Source organism: Vulpes vulpes, chromosome 7 (genome assembly GCF_048418805.1).
Source record: "Vulpes vulpes isolate BD-2025 chromosome 7, VulVul3, whole genome shotgun sequence".
Classification (NCBI taxonomy): Eukaryota; Metazoa; Chordata; class Mammalia; order Carnivora; family Canidae; genus Vulpes; species Vulpes vulpes.
Genome location: NC_132786.1, coordinates 121,786,977 through 121,812,683, shown reverse-complemented (window position 1 = coordinate 121,812,683; position 25,707 = coordinate 121,786,977). Strand labels below are relative to the sequence as shown.

General features: G+C 38.6%; 1 long non-coding RNA gene across 1 annotated transcript; it reads right to left on the bottom strand.

Annotated features, from left to right (window-relative positions):
• Positions 1–229: 229 nt before the first annotated feature.
• Positions 230–22,555, bottom strand: LOC140599585 (uncharacterized). The gene is made up of 3 exons (XR_012002393.1): positions 22,338–22,555; positions 1,577–1,666; positions 230–423 (listed from the first exon to the last, which is right to left on the bottom strand). It is a non-coding gene; the product is annotated as an uncharacterized lncRNA (long non-coding RNA).
• Positions 22,556–25,707: the final 3,152 nt, after the last annotated feature.

The following is a 25,707-nucleotide window of genomic DNA, read 5'->3' as shown; positions in this document are numbered from 1 at the left end:
AAGTGGAATTAAATTATTTGCAGGCTCAATGGCTCATCAGTCAGTTGTAGCAAGACATAAAATTGGTCGGGTATGAGTTCATCACCAAGTTGTGTCAATTATTACAAAGGGACACGACCAGACGATCATTTCCTTTCCAACAAGTGGAATATTGCCCAGCCGGTTTGGTCCGCATGGAAATCAAGCCAAGTAACTGGATCTTATTATTTCGCTCAATCGATGACAAAAACGAGTGACTGCTGTGTCACTAATGGGCTAATATTTATTAAAAACAAAATCAGAGCAGACAGGAAAATAGCTAACTCAGTCATGTTGAATGTTATAGACAGCCAACCTACATCTTCATTTCCTTGTCATTAACCAAGTGAAGTGACACTTTGTCAAAACATCAGTGAAGTCCTTTAAAATCTTTTCGCAGAAGGCCTGTGTAGAAATACCAAAAATATGTTGTTAGGAGGAACTCACAATTTGACTCTCTTTTAAAGTTTTCAGTAGCTAAGCACTTTGTGCTTAGGTCAGAGTTTTCTTCTAGGGGACTGAAGAGCTAACGGCTACAGTTTGCCTATTCACAAAGAGGGATGTGCAGATGAAATTACTCCTGACTTCCTGTGTCAACCCAATTAACTAAATTTATTGTTTGAGAAATGACCCAAGGGAATATTAAGAATAAAGATGAGTATTAAATTGAATTTAAGCTATCATCCTGTGGTAAATGTGAGGTATTCCCTTTTAAGGGATTTCAACAGACAGATAATGGAAACCAAAGTATGTCACAAAAGGCTCTTTTTCCCACTCACTAAATGCTCTAAAAATACATATTTGCCACACTGCAAGTGTGAATGGTTTATATTAAAAACAAGCTTGTTTTGATGCACATATGAAACGTACATCAGGGAAAGACTGAATATGTGAGTACTAAGCATGTAGAATGTAGTTCTTTTTTATTTTTTCTTAAGATTTTTTTTATTTATTTATGAGAGACCCAGAGAGGGAGGCAGAGACACAGGCAGAGGGAGAAGCAGGCTCCCCGTGGGGAGCCCAATGTGGGACTCGATCTCAGGACCCCAGGGTCATGCCCTGAGCCAAAGGCAGACGCTCAACCGCTGAGCCCCCAGGCGTCCCCAGCTGGAATGTAGATCTGACAGTTTTAAATTGGTTTTGGTACCGCTCTTATCTCTGGCCTTCCCTGGGAGGTGCTTGCACTTTATTATTTCACATGATATGAACATTCTGTTCAATGCTTAAACCCCTCTGTGGTTTTCCCTGACCTGTCAGACTAAGGCTAACGTGTTCAACTTCGGATTCTTTATGATCTGCCCACAACTCACTCATCCAGCACGGACTCCCGTTACCACTCTCCCCACAGGCTTAGTTGTTCCCGTCTCCACTGTGCCCTCCTCCTCCCCTAGCAGCAGAACCTTGAGTTCTGGCTGGTGCGTGGTCTGGCTGGCACTACCCAGCGGTCTCCCAATCACAGCGGCTGAACCTATAGCCTAACTAACACAGATGTCACCTTTTTCAGACAAAGAAGAGTACATAGAGAAAAAAAGGCCCTGGGCTTTAACCCCAAACTCACCTATACCATCCTTATTATGTTGCCCCAGGATCCGATCATGGTTTTGTTTCTTTCCCATCAAAACTCAAGGAGCCGATAGGTTTCTTCTCACTACAACAATACATGGAGAATATTTCAAGCCAACTGAACCCATGAGTGCGAGGCAACTGCAAGTTAGTTCGTTTTGAGCACATGCACGATATAGGGAGTCACAACAGCCACAGAATGGCTAGAGCTTTGGCCTATAATCACTGGAGACTAAAATCAGACCCACCACAGGCATGAAGACTGCAAGACCTCAGAAGCTGCACTGTGGCCTAGTGTGGCTCAGCATCATTAAAGAGGAAAAATCAATAGGCACTACTGATTGCTCATGACAACTGCAGACTCTTTCAGCCGCTCCTGGGCGAGAGTTCACCAATAACCATCACATGGTGGGATTACTCTCCAGCTTTACCTGCGTATGTTTTAGTTATTTGTATATATGCTTATGTTTAAACTAAACAGAAAACTCTTTGTAGTTCCTAACAAATCTTGAATTTATCGAGTCCAGAGTTGAAAGACCCACATTAGGTGCCATTAAGGAAATGTACCTGAAAAAAAAAAAGAAAAAAAGGAAATATACCTGAGCTTCTATTTTCACCGTTAGGATGGACTAGAGATCTTTAAAACCTGCCAAACACTGATATGCTGCATAAAATATTATGTACACATTCTTCACAAGTCATAAATGAATTTGCAAAAAAAGTGAGAAAAATTCTCTGAGGCAGGAATGTGATGTAAGAGCATGAGACGAGAGGTAACAAAACTTTGAGGCCATGCAGCTCTGAGGAAGAGGAGGAGGAGGAGGAAGGCCAGATCTCCAGATTCATGGCCACATTGGAACCCAGAGGCAAGGCCTTGCATGCATGCATGCTGGCAGAGTCTGGGTGGGGGTCAAGTTGGAGGTCCATGGTACAGAGTACAGGCCCAGGAAGGACTATATCCTCCAGGAAAGAGGGAGGTAGGAATAAAAAATGACATACAAAACCTGCCCATGAGGACCTGTCAGTCTTGGCTTTGGAGAAAGGCAAACTATATCTCCCCTGAGAATCCATAGCCAAGGGCCAGTACCTATGGGGGTTCGGGGCTGACACTACACTCCTTGTCTTCTACGACCTGAATTCAATAATCGTAACAAAGTACACCAGAGTTGGCAGTGTCCATATGCCTAGTGGAAGCAAAAGGAAATCCTTTCTGGAAGAATGCCTCCCAATCCAGACCTCAAAACATTCTCATAAATAATATTGCAATGAATATAACTCATACTAGAAAACAAAGTTCTAACACATACCAGGTAATAGCACCAAAACTAGGAATCAGTGAGACAAACACACAACAAAATCCCATCAAAACTAAATACCTTTAGACTTCAGATATTGAAATTATTGGGCAAAAACATGCCAAAAAAGCATATTTAATATGCTTAAGACATAGAATAGAGAATTAAAACCATAAGGAAAAGGAGAGTATTTTTTAAAAACAGTCCTATTTTTCAAAAATCAAAACTTCTCAAGATGAAATGTAAAATCATTGAAATTATAACCCTCGATAGATGATTACAGTAAATCAGAATTAACTGAAAAGGAAAATCACAAACTGTGGTGTCTCTCCAATTGGATGGGGGCCCCCAAATGTGGGGTAACTGTTGGGTGGAAGCCGGTGGCATGGGCAGTGAAAGGATTCACCTGAGGCAGAGTGAAGGAGCTGGAAGTTTATTGAATAAACTACAAGGCAGCAGTGGGCAGGACAGCAGAGGAGAGGCTATCTGCCATGAGGCAGGGGACGGGTTGTGCTGGAAGTGGGAAGATGAGGAGGTATGGGGGTGCATGGAGTCTTCCCTTTTTGGGGAACTGTGACTGGTTGTAAGTAGCCCAGTGGTCAGGTAGGGCCGATGGTTATGTTGAGGTGCATCACCGGAGGGACCTGTGTTCAGCCAGGGGGTCCGGGTCAGTGTGGGCCCGTTGGCCTTGATCAAGTCTCCATTGCTCAAGCCTATTGTCTAAAGGCCTGTTGTCCACGCAAAGTAGATGACGGGGCCTAAAATCATTCGCAACACGCACCACAGAGAGACAAAGAGACAGAAGGTATGAAGAAGCTGAAACATGGAGGATAAATGCCCAAAATACATCCAACTGGAGGTCCAAAAGGAAAGAATTTAAAAAGGGAAGAGGAAGAGAAAACTTCTTGAAAGGTAAATATGGGAGCTTTTTTCCTGAATGGATAACGCATCTATCTTCAGATCGAGCAGACCTAGTGAATTCAAAACATGACGTATAAAAAAAATTACATATCAAAACATAACCAGGGAAATCCAAAGAGAAAATAAAAGATTGTAAAAGCAGCCAGTGAGGAGAGGAAAGATAGGCTTGCTAAAAGGGAGAAATAATTAGTCTAATGGCCTTTCTTCTCAACCGCAAAGATGGAAGGCGGAAGGTAGGTGAAGTAGCAAATACAAAATGCTTAATACAAACATTCATAAAAGAGAGTAAAAGAAGGACATTTTTAGAAAAACAAAAATAGATTCTCGGTCAAGGAAAATGTAAAGGATGGGTTCTAGAGAGATTAAAAAAAAAAAAAATTCCCAGGAAGGAGTCTCAGATTGCAAGAGAGACAGGCGAATCAAGAAAATACTAAAAAGATTAGAATAAATCTAAGAAAACATTGAACAAAGCAAAAATAACTATGTTCAATTTGGAGAATAAAAATCACTGGACGTGGCAAAGAACTATAATGAACAAAATAGCATGAAAGCTGGAAGGTAGTATATGTGGTGGGTGGAGGTAAATATTCATGGGACCAGGGGCTACTCAGGAGGAGGTAAATATTTGTAGTAAGTTAAGTCTTGTTATGGAAGCAGGGTAAAATTGGAAGAGTTTTGACTAAGATCAAAAATAGAGTCAGGAACATCCAAACCAGTAGAAAGAGAAAAAACTTAAATGATAAGGAAAGCCTTGAACTTTAAAAAAAGACAAGAAAGGGGAAAAAGGGGAAAAAGAAAAAGCAGGACAAAGAAAATCCAAACTGTTGACAGCAATTAACCAAAATACATGTAAATAGACTGATTCCTCTCCTCTTAAAATACATAGATTGTCTAACTGGACTAAAATAAGAAGAGTCCAGCTAAATGTGTGTATAAAAGCCATGTCTAAAACTAAAGGCGCAGAAAAGTTGGAAAAGATAACAAAAAAGATGTACCTGAAAAGGGCTAATTAAGAGAAAGCTGATACAGTTAGTTTATAATACATAAATATAATTTAAGGCAAAATTCGCCAGTGGAGATAAAAATGTTCCGTACCTAATGATCAAACTTTCAATTCACCAGGAAGATATAACAGTGCTCAGCTTTTAGGCACTAATAATATAACTTGAATTATATTATGTCATTAAAAAAATAATTATGTTATAGCACTAATAAAATCATAGAAATAGCTTGTTACTGAAAAAAAAAAAACAGTGGATCCATATTTGTAAGTAAGACTAGTCCCTAAGTGTCTTTTCTCAAGATTATAATGTTCTGCTGTGGTCATCAAAGTTATTTAGCCCCATAAAATGAATTGTGGGATGTTCTCTCTTTTTCTGTGCCAGGGTTGGAGTTCTCTCCCTTGCACATTTGGTAAAATTCATCTCTAAAATCATCTGTGCATGGCATCTTCTCCCTGGGAATTAAAAAACAAAATCCTTGTTTAATGGCTCTAATAGTTACAAAGCTACTCACATTTTCTATGTCATCACATTTTCAATTTGGATGAACCATATTATCCTAGGAAAATATCCATTTGTTCAAAGTCTTCAAAATTTGTGGCATCAAAGCATTTTTTTTTTCTTTCTTCTCTCCAGTACCTGTAATTTTTCATTTTTGAAAGTGTTTCTTTGAAACTTATGTGTTGTTTTCTTGATGAAACTTTCCAGGGAGCTGTCAATTTGGGGGGGGGGGGGCTCTTCAAAAACCAGTTTTTAGCTTTGATGATCCTCTCATCTTTGTTTTCTATTCATTATTTTCTGCCTTTGTTTTTACTCTTCTTTGACTTCCTTTGAGTTTATTCTTCTGTTCTTCCCCAGGTTTTTAAGATAGATGCTTAGATCATTAATCTTCAGACTTTCTTCTTCTTTTCTAAGACAGCTTTTCAACCTAAAAATTTCCCACTACATACCACTCACCGACATTTCCAAAATTCGGAGTTATAGTGTTTTCTTTATTGTGCAATTCTAAGTATTTTTGAATTTCCAATTTTTCCTTAAACCATGAGTTATTAAAAACATATTTTTAAATTTCCAAAATTATTTTTGTTTTGTTCTGCATGTGTATGCATGGGTGTGAAATTTAATTTTAATTTTTTAATTTCATTTTTGTTTAATTGTGGTCAGAGGTGGAATTCCATGTGAAATCAATTCTTTGGAATCTACTCTAACTTACTAAATGGCCAAGGCATTGTCATGGTAAATGTTTCATATTTTGGTAAATGTTCCTTGTAACTTGAAAAGAACCAGGCTCAGGAGTTTCTGCGTATTCATTAAATCGGTGTTTACCAAATCTCCTGTAAGATAAGAATCATCTGAGGCACTTCTTAAAAATACAGCTTTCTGGATCTCTCTCCTGGAAATTATCATTCACGAGGTCTGGTACTGAGCCATCAAGGAAACTTGAGAAATCTTGCAGCGAAGCAATGCTGTTGTTGCCCTCAAATCTTCTTGTTCGTACTGCCTTATGCCCATTTGATCTATCACTTATTGAGAGAGCTGTATTCAAATATTCCACTATGCTGGCGGATTTTCATTTTTTCTTTTAATTTTGTCAATTTTAAATATATAGGTTACACACACACACACACACACACACACACACACCCCTCTTTGATAGGTATATTAAATTCTCTCCAGTTTCCATGTCCTCATTTTGTAAAATATGGAAGCGGAAATGGTAATTATTTTGAAGAATCTGAGGACAAATGTGTAGAAAATGCACATAAACAAAGCACCTGGTTTATGGTAGCAGCTCAATAAAAAACTATTACTTTCTATAAGGTCACTTTTGACACTAGATTTCCCTGCACGTATGTTCATGTAGTCCAACTATTTGACGACAGGCACAATATGTTCCACCCTTGGGCCAAACCACCCATCCGAACTCTTTGTGCGTGGACAATATTACCTTCCCGTCCCATGAATATGTCAAGAAGAACAGTTTCCCTGAGTGGAAATGGGAGATCATGCTCTCATCTTTCCTCAGGACGCACTACCATGCATGACTCTGCTGTGCTTATTCCATGCATGACTCTGGGAGTCAGTCATGCAAATGATCTGGGAGATAGATTATATTGATTTAGCTTGTGCTTATGGTGTTGTCTGTGACGTATGCCCAACGCAAAGACTCTGGACAGAATGTCTTAGGAGGTAACTGGTACGCAGAGGCGGTGATCCTCCTGAAAACCTTCTGTGTCTTGCTTTTGATCTTTATATATAATGAAAACAATTTAATTGTCTCCGTTTACGTGATTATATTGTCATTCCTAAAGCTCAGAACCAAGTTCATGGCCCTGCTAGAGCAACTAAGTAGAAGTCTGTTGCCTGGTTAAGCACCATATGTTCTCCCTAATGCTTTCTTCTAGCCCACTTACATTTCTTATGCTAATTTAGAGTTCTCCTGTTTTACAGTCTTAATTTTTTGTTTTGCAACCTATTGCATGTCTTTACTGTTAGCACCTAAAGTTTTCATGGGATAAGCTGGGATATAAGCACATACACAGATACGTAAGTAATAAATGTATATCACAGAGAGATAGATGCATAACCACCTACGTATGTTTAATTTGTAGGCCAAATGGAGAAAATGGCTAAGGCCGAGCCCCTCATGCCGGTATCAAAGACTCTCTACTGGACATGACAAACCATAGAGCTATTGCATAAAATGACTGTATTATTCAAAGAGGTAGGAAGAAAAGTACCTCCTTTAATTTAGTGATGTGCTAATACAGTCTTCAGAACAAGGTTAAAAATTCACAGGATTTGTGGATTTTCTGCTTCTCCTCAAATCACTTCCAGAGTTACAGGAGGCTGACGTCACCCTTTGTATTGAAGACTTATTTATGGCTGTGTTTAGTTAAAATGTTATTTTAAAAGGGGATGGCTTATTTTCAGAATAGTATCTTGTTTGCATAAATTCACCTGCTGGGGAAAAGGAGGAAAGCTTGTGTGCTTCGCTAGCATCTGTGCTATTCTGGTAATTTCTCTAAATGCATTTTCGGAGGACCGTGCAGCCTGCTTGCTTCTCTTGTTCCACGTCTAAGATACTCTGCTCTGAAATGTCCTGGTGGTGATTTTGTAGGCCTAACTGTTAAGGATGGTTTACTGGAGACGTTTGTGAAACAATTAAAACTTTCTCCGTGCCTCCTAACCTCCTGTCTCCTTAACGTTAAAACCACCCTTTGTAATTTCCTTGTTTTTCTCACGTTGGCTGGATCTGAAGGGAACATTTATTTCTGCCATAGCAAACGCAGCTGAACTGGTATTTTGGCTGACAGAACAGCTTTGTTTCTGGGCTTGGATAACCTCCTCCCTGACAGCAGAACTTGGGGAGTTGGCCTCCTCAGCAAGCTGCCCGCGCGGTGCCAGCGGAAGGCATAGCAATCCCGTCATCACAAGAACACGGAATTGGTTGAGGGTTACTTCATTTTTCGTTTATTGACTTAAGGAAACATAACCCGATGTTAAAACCTGAATATTACTTCAGAGATCAATAGAGATCATTCTCTAGTCAGCTTTCAAAATAAAGGGCAATTCTTTCCTCTGGTGGTGGTAGCTTTAGGGCACTATAAATTGTCTTGCAGGGTCTTCATGGGGTCCACAAAGACTAAGAAGGATAATGAGCATTTCAGTCTTGAGGGGGGCTAAATAGACATCGTTTCAGAATAAATTGTTTCCTAGCAAAACAAGAATTATTAGATCACTGCTTGCAGAATCAACCATTTATACAAATACTTGTATGCCATCAACAGAAGCATTAGGCAGGAGGCATTCTTCTCCAGTTGGAAACAGTGTGGTTTCCACTTTCTGTTGAAAGGGGTCTTGATTTTAAAACAAACGAAAAATGAAAACTCTAATAACCAAATGAAAACTGTGAAGGCTCTTCTCCAATAACATAATACTATTTCATACACTTTGGGGATATTGATGGGAAACACTATTCTGTTTTGAAAGTCCATTGTTCAGTTATTATTCATCTTGTGTATAACTCCCTTGTGGCATTGTTCAGATTACTGTCCCAAGAACAAAAGAGAAGATATAACACCATTTTAAAAATGACAGTATCTCCCTAATTCCCTATTATTCCCTTAACAATACTCGCCATTCTCTCTTTTCTATATTTTGAACAGAAAATTATTAGAAAGGAGTCAGGAGTCTTTCTACCCCACAAAGAATTCCAGTCTTAAGTGGTGTTTGAGGCCAATTAGAATGATTGTAAAATTTGTGTCCTGGCGAGATGTAGGGGGAAGAAGGAGAAGTAGCCTCTGGGTCCTTCTGGAGGGTGTATGAGTCCACCTTACAGCCAGGGAGCAGAGCAATGTGTTCATCTAGTCGCTCTGTTTTCATATAGCCTCACTGCAAGCTTGTTATCACATCTGTTATGTGATTGATGAGTGTCTGTCTTTATACCAGAGGCACTTAATAGGTTTCTATAGGAAGACAAATGATCTGGGAGATAGATTATATTAATTTAGAAGTCTGCAACTGGGCCCTGTCAGGACTATCCCTGTGCAATCTTGAGCCTCAATTCCTCCAAAGACAGGGAAACTAATCCTTACCAGATGCTTGCAAGGAAGGGAAGGTCAAATTTATAAAGTAATGTGAACTTCTCATTAACAAAAATCATCTATCAATGTATATTACTCATTATGAAAAGAATTAGCCCGACCACGATTTGCTTTCATTTTGCTTTTGATTAATTGTATCATGTATTGTCAAGCAGGACTCCACAAGGAAGTACAATTAGTATTATCAACATTAGTAATGACCGAGGACTGAGAACGTCTGAACAGAATTCAGAAAAAAACTCATCAACTCTCATAGTTTTATGATCTTATTTAAAGAAAGTCACAATTGCTCAATTTCAATGAAATTTTTAGCTACAAAGAGCTAACTTATAAAGAAACAAAAATAAAAAGTAAAGACGATAAAGAAGTAAAAAACCACGTGCATGAGGAAAAGCTAAAGAAGTAAAGTATTTGGCAGGAAAAGTGGAGAATTGAGACTGACCTGGTAATAATGCTTTGCAGGCTTATAGTGATTCCATGCTTTATGGCAAAGTTATATTCTGGGCTACTGTTCTCTTGCTTACTCTCATTTCATGATTACTCTTTTGACTGGGCCCAAAGCACTGCTTCCACTTATCCATTTACATGCTCACTTCATACATTTTTATTATTTTCTGTATATAAAGAAGTATGTGAGGTGTGTGGGCGACAGAAAAATATGTAGAACAAAGTTACCTGTTCTCAACAAATACATACCTCAGAGGGAAGGACAAGACACACACACAATTCACTTCTTTTTAAGAAAGAATGAATAAAAACTAATACAAGTGAAGAGGGAAAACAAAAAGGTCCATTTCCAGCTTGTGTGATCAGGAGAGCCTTTAAGAAGGGTTGTTTTCATTTGTCTCACGCTATTTCCCACCACGACATAAAAGCTCATTACCTTTTATACAGATAAATTGAGTAATGCCGAAATTGAGATAAATTGGAATGACAACACTAACCCTCAGATTATCTCTACTTTTTCTAAGCAGCAAAAGCATCCTGTCCTCTTGGCTGGTCTCTATTTTGTGAAATCACTCTTCAGACCCCCCAGACGTAGCCCAGTACACAAGTGTCACTGTTGGCACACTGTTTGCTACTCCTCTAGACCTGGATGCTTTAATGACTTCTTGTTTTCTATTGAATCTTGTTTGGGAATTAGTATAAAACGTTAATGTTCCTTGACATCCGCAATTACCATTACTCAGAGTTGTGTTGGGAGCCTAAATGACCAAGTCAGATTCTGCCCTAAGATTGTGTGACAGACAAAGGAAACTATTTAGCCACTAAGCATCTCAGTAAGGGTAGAACTTGATAGAATGCACATTCCCAAAGGATGGTGCCTAAGATTATATAACACATATCTAGTGATTACAGTTTTTATCCCTTAAAAAAGTCTTTCTTACTCCTTTTTACAGGAAGAAATAGCAAGATAAATAATCTATTACAATAATCTTTCTAGAATAACAATAACATGTTTTCTTTGGACCTTGCTCATGTTCTCACTGAATAAACTGAGAAACAAGGCTTTTCTCATGCACACACACACACACACACACACACACATTGTGCCCAGAAATAAACCCACACATATATAGTCAACTGGTCTTTGAAAAGGGTGCTAAGAGTACACAGTGGGAAAGGATAGTTTTTTCAATAAATGGTGTTGGAAACTGGATATCCACATGCAAAAGAATGAAACTAAACCCTTACCTTGCACCATTCACAAAAAAATAACTTAAAATGGAGTAAATGTTTTGTGTAAGACATGAAACAATGAAAACCTTAGAAGAAAGCAAAAGGAAAAAGTTTCTTAACATTGGTCTTGGCAATGATATTTTGGATATAACACTAAACATACAGCAGCAAAAGCAAAAATAAATAAGTAGGGCAACATCAAACCAAAATGAATCTGTACAGCAAAGGAGACAATCAACAAAATTAAAAGACAACCTATGGAATGGAAGAAAATATTTGCATATTTGCATATATCTGATAAGAGGCTAACATCTAAAACATATAAGGAACTCATTCAGCTCAGTTCCAAAAAAGAAAAAAAAAGGTAAAGTATCTGAAGGGACATTTTTCCAAGAAGATAAACAAATGCCCAACAGATATAGGAAAAGATACTCACCATCGCCAATCATCAGGGAAATGCAACTCTAAATCCCAATGAGTTATCACTACAAACCTATTAAGATGACTACTAATAAAAAGAGGTAACAAGTGTGGGTGAGGATATGGAAAAAATAGACACCTTGCATTCAACTGGTGGGAATGTAAATTGGTACAACCACTACAGAAAACAGTGCGGAATTCCTCAAAAAATTAGAAGTAGGACTACCATATTATCCAGAAATCTACTTTTGGGTATATATCAGAAGGAAAGGTAATCACTAGCTTGGGATATCTGTACTTGCATGTTCATTATAGGATTATGTACAATAGCCAAGACATGGAAACAAGCATCTGTCAATGAATGGATGGATTTTAAAAAGTGTGTGTGTGTGTGTGTGTATACATTATATGCACACACACACAATGTGTATATATATATATATATATAAAATATATATATGTATATATATATACACACACAATGGAATATAGCCCAGCCATAAGAAAGAAGGAAATTATGCCCTTTGTGACAATGTGGATGAGCCTGGAGGGCATTACACTGCGTGAAATACAAACAGATACTACTGCACTTGTATGTGGAATCTAAAAATATCTAAGTCATAGAACTAGAAAATAGACCAATGCTTATCAAGGGCTGGGGATGGTCAGAAAAATGGGGAGAAATGGGTCAAAGGGTACAAACTTTCAGTTAAGATGAGTCAGTACTGAAGCTCTAATGTACAACCTGATAACTGTACTTAATAGTGCTGTATTGTAAACTTGACATTTGTTAAGAGAGTAGGTCTTAAGTGTTCTCACCATACACACAAAAATAGTGACTATGTGAGGTGTTGACTATGTTAATTAACTTGATTGTGGTAACCCTTTCACAATATATGTGCCCATCCAATCATCATGTGGCACACCTTTTCAAGAAGCACACTGTAGGGACGCCTGGGTGGCTCAGTTGGTTAAGCGTCTGCTTTCAGCTCAGGTCATGATCCCGGGGTCCTGGGATCCAGCCCCACGTCAAGCTCCCTGCTCAGTGGGAAGCCTGATTCTCCCTCTCCCTTTGCCCCTTCACCTCCCCCTGTTGTGCTCTCTCTTTCTCTCTCACTTGTGCTCTCTCTCTCTCTCAAATAAACAAATAAAATCTTTCAAAAAATTTAAAAATAAACCACATTGTATAATATAATATAACCAAGTTAGCATATGTTAATGTAACATAACATAATATATACAATTCTTATTTTCCAATCATATCTCAAAAAATATATATACTGTATGATCTGAAAAGTGCTGCATAAATGCTGGAAAGTCAGAGAAAATCATGAAAAAAAAAAAGACAAATCACTATGACTATTGAAACAAGATTTTTTTCCCCATGGAACAGTCATTACTCTTCTCTTTGAAGTTGCTATTTCTTCTCTTTGAGGAAAATGAGAAACTTCTGATGTCTTGGAGATAAAGAGCTGCCATGTATCGAATGCCAACTTTGTGATAAGCATTTTATCACTTAATCCGCACATCTACTGTGCATTATTATCCTCATTTTACAGGGAAGGAAATGGAGGCTCCAAAAATGAGTTTCCTGATTCGGGGCACCTGACTAGTCAATTCTGGAGACAGGATTCATACCTAAGATGGTCTCACTTGACGTTTGTACATGTTCCTGCAGGCCACGTACCACAGAAACCCTTGAGGGTAACGGCTACCCCTATGATATTATCATATGTGCTTTTAAGAAATGTTCATGTGTATCCTTTTATAACTCTACCACTTGTTCCAGCATTGGTTTTGGATGCTGTATGCAACCAGTCAGTGTTCTATTAGACAGTGTTCAGTTTGCTTGGAGGTAGCTGAGTAATCAAAAATGTCTACTCTCTGATTCAGTGTGAACCATAAGAACTTTATGACCAAGAGTCTGAAAAATCTTTCTGTTAATGCTGTCTAGCATTTGTTTGATATCATTACTTTTCACCTTTTGAGCCTGAAAAAGAGTTCTGGATTGATGCAATGGCAACAATAAACTTGCCATTTAAATTTATTCAATAACCCAACATCACCAAGGTGTCTGTCTGTGTCTGTCTGTCTGTGGCTACTCTATATGCACTTTGTTTACTCTTTATACAAATAAATATACTAGAGACTTCAAAAAAAAAAAACCAACCTTGGGATTAAGATGTGATCATATTGGAACACAAGTTAAAGAATCAAAACAAACAAACATCAGGGGCCCCTGGTGGCTCAGTTGGCGAAGCGTGGGACGGACTCTCGATTTCCGCTCAGGTCATGATCAAGGCTCACATCGGGTTCCTGCTCAGTACAGAGTCTGCTTGAGATCCTCTCTCTCCCTCTACCCTCTGTCTCTCCCCAGACTTGTGTTCTTTCTCTCTCAAAATAAATAGATAAAATCTTTTTTAAAAATCAGTCTACAAAAAATGGAAATAAAACCAAGGAAGTGGCTGGCTAGCATATAATAGCAATGTGATGCTCACTGATAGAGCACATGCAGCATTTCCCTAAACGCTGTGGAAAACGCTGGAGTGTAGAGGTCACGTCCTTGCATGCTTTCCTGTGGCCTCCCCCATTTATTCTGGAGCCTTCCAGGACCAGCCCAGAGCTCGGATGTCTGGCGGAGGTGGCATTCGCGTGCAGGCTGTCCCAGCTGTCCTTGCCTTGCCGACCTGTCCTCCCTGGCTTCCCACTTTCCTGCCTCCACGTCCATTTTCTCTGTGATAATGTGCTCGGCCTTGAACAGGCCACTTGACCTTTTACACTTTCTGTTTCTAAATTGTAAAAGAGAGTGAAAATTATCTTTACAATTTCTGTGGCTCCAACATTTGGTAAATTATAACTTAATGTTCTTTTTAAAAATTCTTTGTAAGACAGGTATTTATGTATTAATTTTGGTTGAATAGCCAGTTAATTTGAAAATTATTAGTGAAGTTCCAGCAATCATGGAGCAAATAAGAGGATTCTCAAATTGGTTATTCATCTCATATCTTTAATAGTGACTCTTCAAGATTTTAAGCTGTTTATTATTTAAAGGTGAATTTCTAATAACTAATAACTGTAATATTGTGTTAAATTTAAACCACTTCTGCGGCACCTGGGTGGCTCAATAGGTTAAGCATCTGCCTTCAGCTTGGGTCGTGGTCTGAGGGTCCTGGGATCAAGCCCCATGGTGGGCCCCTGCTAAGCATGGAACCTGCTTCCCCCTCTCCCTCTGCTCCCCCTGCTTCTCTCTCTCTCTCTCTCTCTCTCCCTCTCAAATAAATAAATACACAAATAAATAAAATCTTTAAAAAAATTAAACCACTTTTGATAAGCTCACAGAGATTTAACTGAATACAAATATCCTTTTTCAGGATTAAAGGCAGCACATTCTAAATTGCAGTATTATTTCATCTAAATAGAAAACTGGGGCAGTTAAGAAAAATAATATGACAAAACTTTCCTGTAAGGTGTGTTTGTTTTTCTTCCTTTTTCTTGTTGTATTTGTGTTGTTCTCCTCAGTGAAACAAAATATTAATAACATTTTATACCTATTTAACCGGGACACCTGGGTGGCTCAGTGGTTGAGGCTCTGCCTTTGGCTCAGGGCATGACCCCAGTGTCCTGGGATCGAGTCCTGCATCAGGCTTCCCCGCAGGGAGCCTGCTTCTCTCTCTGCCTGTGCCTCTGCCTCTCTCTCTGCACCTCTCATGAATAAAAAAAATATATTTATACCTGTTTAACCTTTTAAACCTTTATGGTTGGCAAAACACCTCCGGATGCCGTGGAGTTACATCTTACATGGGCATTGTGTTCTGACATCATTTTAATAAGCTGAAAATCACATATGGATAAAATTACCCATGAAAGTCCCTCAGCCCATAAGGAGTCGTATGCATCATTTTATATATTTAAAATATACATATGTATGAAGGTAATTTTAAATGTAAAATATGCAATAAACAATAGTATTCAATATTCATTTCTCAAAGAATTAATTACATAGAAGGGCACACAGTTATGGATTTTAATTTTGTGGGAGAATGCACATTACTCGTGTGACAAATACAAACGTGGTGGTGTTCCTCTGGATGGATTTCACAACATCCCCTGTGAGCTACAGATTATCAGATCCCTACGCGGTGGAAAAAAGAGGCCTGGAGTAGTTTTAAAACTTGTCTAAAGCCTCAAAGTTAGTAAGTGACAAAGCTACAATTCAAATCTCTAAAACTCGGTGATGTCCAGTTGTCTTTCTACTGCGTCATCATTGGCTCTATGTTTACTTTCCTTTCCTACTAAAGTATATAAACTGTTTTTTCAACTTTATGGAATTTTGCAGGGTCTTTTTTTTCCCCACTGCAATTGTTTTCCCAGACAGAATTGTCTTCTTTGAATCATCCATCTTGCTGATAATCCTGAATGGGAAAAAGTGAGGGGAAAAAATAGAATGGTATTATGTTTGCCTTGAAAAGTCTGTTCACTAGATTGTATTGGACTCATCCATGAAGTGACATTCCAAATTTCCTATTAGTCTGCTTTAATTATGTGAAACTTTGTTGGGAAGATGTTTCATCAGTTCTATCTCCACTTCTGAAGAGAGAGAGCGTGATGTAGATATTTAAGGGCAAATAAGGAGGCCATTACTTTCCCTTGTTGACTGTGGCCCAAAATGAATTTTTAAATTTCCAAAAGAATCTAGATCACCTACTATTAGTAATGGTGATTAACATCCTGATTTTTGTCTGTTGATACGTGAAGCCTCCTTTCAAGAGAAACTTTGTATTTTAGCTCCACACTGGATCCTGTACAATGGCATTTGTTTTTCTGGACACTTGCTTGCTTCTACTGCTACTTCTTTGGGAAATAACAGCAGTTTGCATGCTTTGGGGGTACACATCGTACTTAAAGAGATGGCTCACGAGGACAACTAATTTTGGTCTGCATGAAGACCAAGACACAGGGTTACAAACCTTGACCTCAATTCTTACCCAGTTAATAGTCTGGATGCACAACTAGATACAGTCACACCCGAACCTCCTCAGGCACATCTTCTATGTAGGAAATAGCATAATGGTAGATTTGAACATGTAGGATAGATAGATGATAGATAGATAGATAGATAGATAGATAGATAGATAGATGATAGATAGATAGATAGATAGATAGATAGATGATAGATAGATAGATGATAGATAGATAGATAGATAGATGATAGATAGATAGATAGATAGATAGATAGATAGATGATAGATAGATAGATAGATAGATAGATAGATAGATAGATAGATAGATAGATGATAGATGATAGATAGATAGATAGATAGATAGATAGATAGATAGATGATAGATAGATGATAGATAGATAGATAGATAGATAGATAGATAGATAGATGATAGATAGATAGATAGATAGATGATAGATAGATAGATAGATGATAGATGATAGATAGATAGATAGATAGATAGATAGATAGATAGATAGATAATAGATAGATAGATACTTATAACGTGGAAGTTATAAGTTTATCCATTAATTGACTCTGTGTTGGAAATCAAGAAGTTGTGTTTATGAAATTTTTCCTGTTCCAACAGATGGCATATTGCTTTTCCAAAGCAGAGAGAACACCTGCTAGAAGTAAGCCCTTCCCATCTTCTCAGCTCTTTCTCTTTTTAAATGCTATCTTTCTACATATTGAACCACCTTGATGGCGTTAGACTTGATATTTATCTCAACTCGTTATTTTTTTTTTTGAAGAGAAGCTGAAGCCTCTCAATGACTTCCCCAGGAACAGTGAGAGCTGACACTAGAATGAAATCTTTGTTAATTCATTGATTCGTGAAGTGATATGAACAACCTGCTGCATGTGCTCTTTTTACCACCCTGTTCCTACAACAATCAGGTAGGAAGAAAGTTTCATTGGAAATGTGAAATAATAGGTAAATGGCATAATAGAGTGTAGTGCATGCGAGATTTCATGTCTTGGTCAATGTAAGAGATTTGGGTGATTCCATATTGCCAAGCTGAGATGAGCAAGGATAGATGGCAAGCAAAGAGGTCTGGGCCAAGTAAACTTCCACTGTCTCACCATGTGTTTCCTTTGGAAGAAAAGAGACATTTTTCCCAAAAAATAGGCAATTAAAGGAGAAAGAGAAAAGCATACAGTCAGGCACGGGAATTATAGGTTGTGTCTTTTGAGGGTTAGCTCCGTGGGCATGTGACCTGGGCAATTGCACAGGACCAGCTTATAGAGGGGGCCTCCACATGTGATTTAATAACTCTGTAGTCGCCATCTCGGAAATCTTCAAAATTTCTCATCCAGAGGCCCCAGATTTCCACTTTTCACTGGGCTGGATAAATGTTTCCTCACCCTCTCCCCAATTCACTGGGGGCTCCTTGACTCTTAGAGATCTGGTTAAACTTGGTCCAAACACCAATTCTACAGTCCTGTCAGACAAATCCTGTGGTTTCTGCTAGTTCCTGTCCTCACTTCTTCAGGGTCTTCATCCTCATGTTCTGTCTTTGTGCTCTATTAGTCCAGGATGAGGATTTGGCTTCTTTATTAGGCTCACAAGATGTCCAGTGATGTATGTTTTGTGTTTTGTGGGCGCATTTTACTGAAGATTTGAGGAGATTGGGATTGAGGGCGGAAGTTCACGACAGGGTATGGGCAGTTGTCTGCTCCCTAGCTGATCTCATATTTTCTCTCTCATCTCCTATTCTCCAAAGTAACAAGTAAACCTTTGTTCCTTTTTTATATAGAAAGTTTCATCAAGGGCAGCCCGGGTGGCTCAGCGGTTTAGCGCCGCCTTCAGCCCAGGGCATGATCCTGGGGACCCAGGATCGAGTCCCGCATCAGGCTCCCTGCATGGAGCTTGCTTCTCCCTCTGCCTGTGTCTCTGCCTCTCTCTCTGTCTCTCATGAATAAATAAATAAAATCTTAAAAAAAAAAAAAAAAAAAAGAAAGTTTCATCAATATCAGGACCCTGTTAAGGTCTTATATTTTACCTGAAGCACTTTCTCAATGAAACATAGTTCCCATCTTAGGGCAAACATTGGTTAAAAACTTTTTGCAAGAAAAAGAGAAAAACAAAAACAAAACTCTTTACAATAGTTAAAATTGTTAGCAGTGATTTTCCAGAAAGGTGAAAATGCAGACTTTTTTCCTGATGATTTACATTTTATGATTTTGGGGATTTTTATACAAAAGATAAAGTGGCATCGCAATGATAATGCATTTTTCAAACCGGTCATGCACATGTGTTCCAGGTATCACTGTCTCATTCTAAGTTTCTTTGTTTTCTTTTGATTTTTTTTCTCTTCTAAAAATATGTGCTTTTTATAAAAGAAGCCCTTTTTTCTGGGTCACAAAGAAACATATTTTTATATTTATTTTTGTTTTCATTATTGAAGTATAATTGGCATGCAATGTTATAGTAATTTCAAGTATACAATGTAGCAATTCAACAATTTTCTACTTTACTCAATGCTCACCACAATAAGTGTAGTTACCATCTGTCATCATACAACATTATTACAATATTATTGACTATATTCCCTATCCTGTACTTTCCATCTCTGTGACTTATTGATTTTAACTTTTTTGTTTTATAAACTTCTTTATATTCTCTTAAGAAAAGTGTGAATGAATTTCTGCATTTTTCAATATTAGAAACTTGGTGAAAAAATATATTAAAGCTCAATACAACATTAGAAAACCCTTAACCCATCAGTTCCCATCATGACATGTGTAGTCATTAAATATTTTTCGTAAATACTGTATTTTGAAGAGATCCTTGCATGAGCTGACAGTACATTTTCAATTTTCTAATCACCTTTGCTCTGATTTATTTATATTCCATTGATACATACTACTTAATTACAAATCTGCATTTGATAATGTATGGGTTTGGTCTCATTATGCAAATAACTCCCCCAGTGCAGTTGTTTAGGAAAGTCAGGCAGTCTGTTGAGAGTCAGGAAAAATGATTTACATACTGTTCTGCATTAACCAGTATTTCATGCATGGCCAGTCATTTCTTTCTCTTAATTGCAAACTAGCCAATTAGCCTATATATAATTAGTTTGCATAACAAGCAAATGAACTATTGAATGAAAACAGTGTGTAATATAGCACCAATTAGGGGTCAATCTGCTAGAGTAAGCAAGTTCATAATCAGGTCCCCACAACTCCAAATAAAAAGTAGAAATAAAATATTTTTTAAAACATAGTTAAAAATGCAGTAACTTTATACCATACCTAAAAATTAAAATAGATCATAGGCCTAAAATTACAAAACTTAAAAAGAGAGGGAGAGAAAATCATAATCTTTGATTATGAGAGAGAGAGAGATTTCATAATCTTTGAAACATCAAAAGCACATTCCACAAAAGAAGTTGAAAAATTGAACTTAATCAAAAATTTAAAATTCTGATCTTTGAAAGAATAAAAAGAGAAGCCACAGAATGGGAGAAAAGAAAATATTTGCAAATCATGTAGTTGATAACGGATTAGCATTGAGAATATATAAAGAACTCTAAAATCCCAATAATAAGAAAACAATCTAATTTTTAAATAATGGGCAAAAGATTTGAACACTTTATCAAAACCCCCAAAAAGTATGCAGAATGTAAATAAGCATATGAAAAAATACTCAACATCATTAGTCACTGGGAAATGCAAACTAAAACCACAACAAACTACTACTACACACCTATAAGGATGCCTCAAATTAAAATGCATTACTTATCTGTGGCCCAAGCAAAACCCTTCAAGATCATTGTAACTAGCATACTGCAAGAAAGTTAAATATCTAGAATTTTTCTACCCACATGAGACAAAGCAAAATCTCTAACCCAGAGTTCGTAACCTGAGATCTAAATACTCCTACTGGCTGACTGACTAGGCTTTGTGGGGCCTATAAACTTTGTGAAGTTATCGATAAAATGGTTATGTGCTTATCTGGGTATCTTTTGGGGAAAGGAAATAGGGACATTATTAAATTTTCAATGAGGTCATTTAGCAAGAACAGTAGTAAGGACAGAAAAGGTTAAGAACCCACCCTAACCAATAGCCTAATTAGGCTAAACAACACAGAAAGCTGAATGAGGCAACTATGATCCCACTGGATCAGGAGAGGTATTGATAAACATAAGGTCCTTTACAATTGAGAAAATTTTGATAAGTAAATTGATGATTGAAAACTATAAGGAAATCTTTTCCATGTGAGACAGTCTAAGATTCATAAATAAGAATTCACAAATGATAAAATATAAATAAGATAGCATTCTGCGTTTAAAATAAGTGTGCTTAAATCTCTCAAAAATATAGAAGAACATCCTAGAAACAAGAACATAAAGTTATCAAACAAGAGTAGGAATATATGAAAACAGATCAACTATAAAAAATAGAAATGAAAACATGGTTACTCAAAGTAGAAAGGGTCTTAATATACGAAACAAAGAGTCAACTGACATAAAATAATAAAAGTAGTCAGTAGAAAGAGAACAGAAGGGAGCACCCAGAATACAACACAGGAGGAGGAGATGAAAGATGTAAGAGATACCCCTTCCCCCACCTAAAGCAGTTAAACCAATTTGAGATTTCTAACTGGCATTCCCCAGCATACCTACCCTCTACAGAGCATTGGACTGAATAATTAAGTAGGAGAAGAAAGGAAAATAAAAAGAAATACAACTGTGATCCTCTGCAGTATGACTTGATCATCGCTAACTTCTAAAAAGAAACATCTATTCTTTGTCTTGGATTTATTACCTGTTGAAGAGAGCTATGCTTGACCAGAGCCTGGAACTGTCTGTCTGAGAAAAACCTCATTTTTGTACCCTGTGCTCTATCCTAGAATTGGCTGGTTGGAGTCGAAAATGTAAATTAAACATTTTCCTTTCACCTTCATTGAATAGAAAGGACACCATCCCTGGGATAAAATAGGATAACTCTTTTTTTTTTTTTTTTTTAATAAACCCAGGGTGGTTTTAGCAGTTAAAAGCTGGAAAATCAACTCTGTATCTATCTGGTGGGAGGAGAAGCATGATGATAACCAACTCTGATTTATTTTGAAATCTACCCAAAAATTTAACATTTTTTTGTCAAGTGCAGACAATAGGAGATAAAACATCAAGCTGCTGGCTGGTTGCACCTCAAAGTGCATTTGAGCCTCTGTGGGTTTGGGGAGGCATTGTTATCTATTTACAAGTCCACAGTCAAATATCTGAATCCTTTGAAACTGGGAGTGTTTTAGGATGCAGAGTTTGTCATTAAAAGGAAGGTAAAGTGGGCATATGACAGACATCTCCTTCCAGATCTGGGGTAGCACCCCAAATTAAACACATTCATATTTCTGCTAAGAAACGTCTGAATAATTCACACTGAGTGGGATAAATAAAAGACTCTAAACAGCTTCATGTCTATTCAGATCTGATTTTGCTGCCAAGACAGTTCAGATTGGATATTGCTTCCAAATGAGTTCTGAAAAACTTTTGATTTTCAAAATTGTTGATAAAGAATTGTGGGCCTGTATTACCTTCAGGGAACTGGGGCTGCAAGTGAAGAGAGTTCACGCATTTTTCAGTTTGAGCAAAATTAGTCACTGAAATTCCTGAAATAGAATATCAATTCCATTCTTATCCTAAAATAGGCCCTCGGTGTATTCTAGAAGAGCTTTAGTGGAAGAAAGTCAACTAATAGTTTAATGACGCTACTTTTTTGGCCTGCTTTATTATTACTGTTATTATCTAGCCATAAATCACATGTTAGTTCTATTCTGACTGGTTTCTAATGAATAACATAAAACAAAATTAAATGTTAGTATCAACCTACCTTTTCCACTAGGCTACAGCTGTCCAGAGCTGTCCACAATATTTGATGTGGGCCCTTTTGACTTGCTTCCATGTTGGTTTTCCTGTACTAGATGAGGTGGGGGCACATCAAGAGCCCATCCCATCCTAACCAGATTCTGCTGGATCCTCCTCACATACTCCTCGGGGCACAACAAAGTGTCAGACAAACCCAGCTGTAGCACATGTATGCCCGTCAGCCCTCTGGGGATAAGGCGGTAGGTGTACCCCAGCCAGACTACCCTCAGCCCGGTCCTAAGTACAGTGGGAGGATGTCCCACAGCCCAAGGTTTTCTCTCCAAGAAGAACGTAAAGTTACGTCGGTCCTTCTCATTGGGTAAACTTTGAGTAATCTCTTTGTGGCACTTTCTTAGGTCCTAAATGAACGTAAACTACCTTGAACCCTGCAAGCCTTACATTCCGAACCCCTGGCAGCAGAGAACGTGCTTCAGGCAGCCAGGCATCATGCTAACAGAGGGCAATGACCCTTACTTAGGTCCTTGACAGTCTGTGACAAATCGCACTGGGTTACACAAGTTTATTTTTATCGTGAACCTTTTTCCTTGTATTATCTTTACATGTATTTGCCTTGCTGGTTGGAAGGTCTTAGAGTAAAGGTAAGAGGATTATGAACCCAGCTCCAAACGACTCATCCCCAAAATGCCTCAGTAATGTTTTGAGTACCCGATATATTTTAAAAGGTTTTCCTCACATTTACATTTTTCTTGATAAAACATCTATGAGTTAACTTAGTGCCTTTATTGTATTAACTCTCATGGGAAATGACACACAGAGGAGTAAAACAGTGTTATTATGTCCCTCAGGGGAAATTCAGTCTAGAGGGGCGAAGGACAGAGAAGCAAGTCATTATAATGTTTCTATAAAATTCTAGATATTTGACTCTCTTGCAGTGCACTAGTTACAATGATCTTGAAGGATTTTGCTTGGGCCACAGATAAGTGATGCATTTTAGTTTGAGGCATCCTTATAGGTGTGTAGTAGTAGTTTGTTGTTGGGCTAGCATGGTGGCAGGGAGAAAGGAGGAATAGGAGGGAAGGAAGAGTGTCAGGGGTGGTAGGGAGAGTGTGGGCAAAGCAGGCATGGCAGTGAGGAGGGCACCAGCAGTGCCTGGAACACGGAGGGTGGAAGGCTGCACATGAGCATGAAGCTGAGATGAAGGATGAAGGAATCAACCAAACCGGTACCCAAGTGTGACCCCAGCAGGCCAAGGCGGTGCTGTGAGAAACCAGCAATTTCACTGTGATTGTCTCCCAGACCTGCAAAGGAGCTAAAAGCTGATGAAGATGTTTTGGGTTGAGCCCAGTATCTTAAGTGACCTTTGTAAACCAATAAGCACGTGGTTAACCAAGTCTGGGAATTAGGGAGCGCGTGCAGCTTAGGACTTTAACTGATGACCGAACTGCGTCGTGATCACTTGAAAGGCTCTGAACCAGGCTGCTTGGGTTCAAGCCCTGGCCTGCAAAATGCATTTACTGTGGGACCAAAGATACTTATTTGACTGTTTTTGTATATCAGTGTGTCCGCCCGTTAAATGAGAAGAGCAAATATAACTTTCTCGGGGCTACAACATGTAAAGTACTTAGAACTGTGCCTGGTACACAGTAAGCACGAGATGGGGAGAGGGGTGGGAGGAGGGAGAGGGGGAGGGAAGAGCGAATGACTCATTTGAGAAAAAAATTAAATATTCTCTGTGAGTGATCAGAGCAGCGGGTCTAAAGGGATCGCTTACTCTTTTCCTAAGTAACTGGGAGGGAGCAGTAACAAAAGCAAGTTTAGTCTAAATAGAGAAGAAAAGTTATCCCTAACACAAAAGTCCAAACAAGTCAAAGCACTTCCATTGTCTAGAACATTCTTTCTAAGTTCATGCCTGGAAAGGCACAGGCCCATTGGAGGTAGCACCTGAGGTCTGAGCAGGCCATAGCAATAGCATCCAGGCTCCCCCGAGCCGTGCAGCCAACCGGCAGGGGCCAGTTCACCTAAACCACCACAGGCAAAAACTCAGAACACTCCCGGGGACTCGCTCCAGTCTCCTGAAGCAACTGCACTTCCTGTGTGTGCAGGGGGTCAGCCTCTCGGTGAGTCGGTCCCTCCCATTGGTGTTCCTATTCTTGGAAGTTTTAAAGATTTGCCTTAAAAACATGAAAGGAAAAGAAAGAAACTGTGCAGGCCTATCATGGTTGTGTTGTGTCGTGTGGTGTTTTAGAGCTAAAGGCCCAGGAGGGGAATGTCCTCATTTTACCCAGAGAGACACTGGCGTGGAAGGACTTTGGTGCTCCTGACCCAGCTGGTGGTGAGGAAATTTGAAAATGTGTCTTTTCCTGAATGTTTTTGCTCATATTTATGTCAGTGTTCTATGGAGTCACATGGAAAGTTAAGCTCTTGTTAACTTGGGACGAGCCATTGTTCTATAGTCTTTGATGTTTTTAATTCACATAATGAAAAGGAAGTGGAAACAGCATATTAAAATGAAAATATGATTTCATTGTTTTGGGCTTCCGTCACCTTTAACTGCTTCACTTCTGGAGTCAGTGCAATTCTGTTGTATGGGTGTAATCCTGAGGGTCAGAAACCAGGGTTGGACTCCAGGAGCTACTAATTATTAATCTGGCCTTGTACAGGCTACTCAACTGCTTCATTAATAGGTATAATGATATCTACCTCTGAGGATTTTGTGAAGATTAATCAGTTAATTAGAGGAAATAATGAGTGTGAAATCCACGGAACATAACAGGGATTCAGTAAATGCAAGTCTCCACCCATGCCTGTTTCCTAAGAGGCGAAATTTTAATGAGGACACCACTGAACTCTAACAGGCATGCAATCACTTCTTTCCTCGTCATTTCCTCCTAAATCAAAAGCTGAGGCAGGGCTCATTTTCCTTCTGGAGACCTGCTTCCTAATTTGTGAAGTGAGGTGGCCGGATTATGGTTCACCTCCAGTGTCCTTCAGCATCCGGGCCTCTATTGCGTCCTAGCTCTCCCTTGCGTAGGAAAATCCAGGTTAGCCCAGCCATCAGACTGTCCCCTTTGCTGAAAGGGAGAGTGGGTTGAAGTCCTTGCGGGTGACTAGAGGGAGCATGTCTCCCCATCCCTCCTCTACAAAAGTATATTTTTCCATTTTTCTTAGCCTTGAAGAACGGTACGATCATATGATCGGCTATTATTGCTGTTGCTCTTATTGTGACTGTTGTGCTGCTCTCACTATGGTGCTTCCTCTTTCTCCGACCATCAGATGAGAGAAGTAAAGCTTCATAGTAGGAGAAACATATAACTGGGTCCTTCAAAACTCCGGCATGTGTGCACACATCCCTACTCGCTGTCCTGATCGCGGTT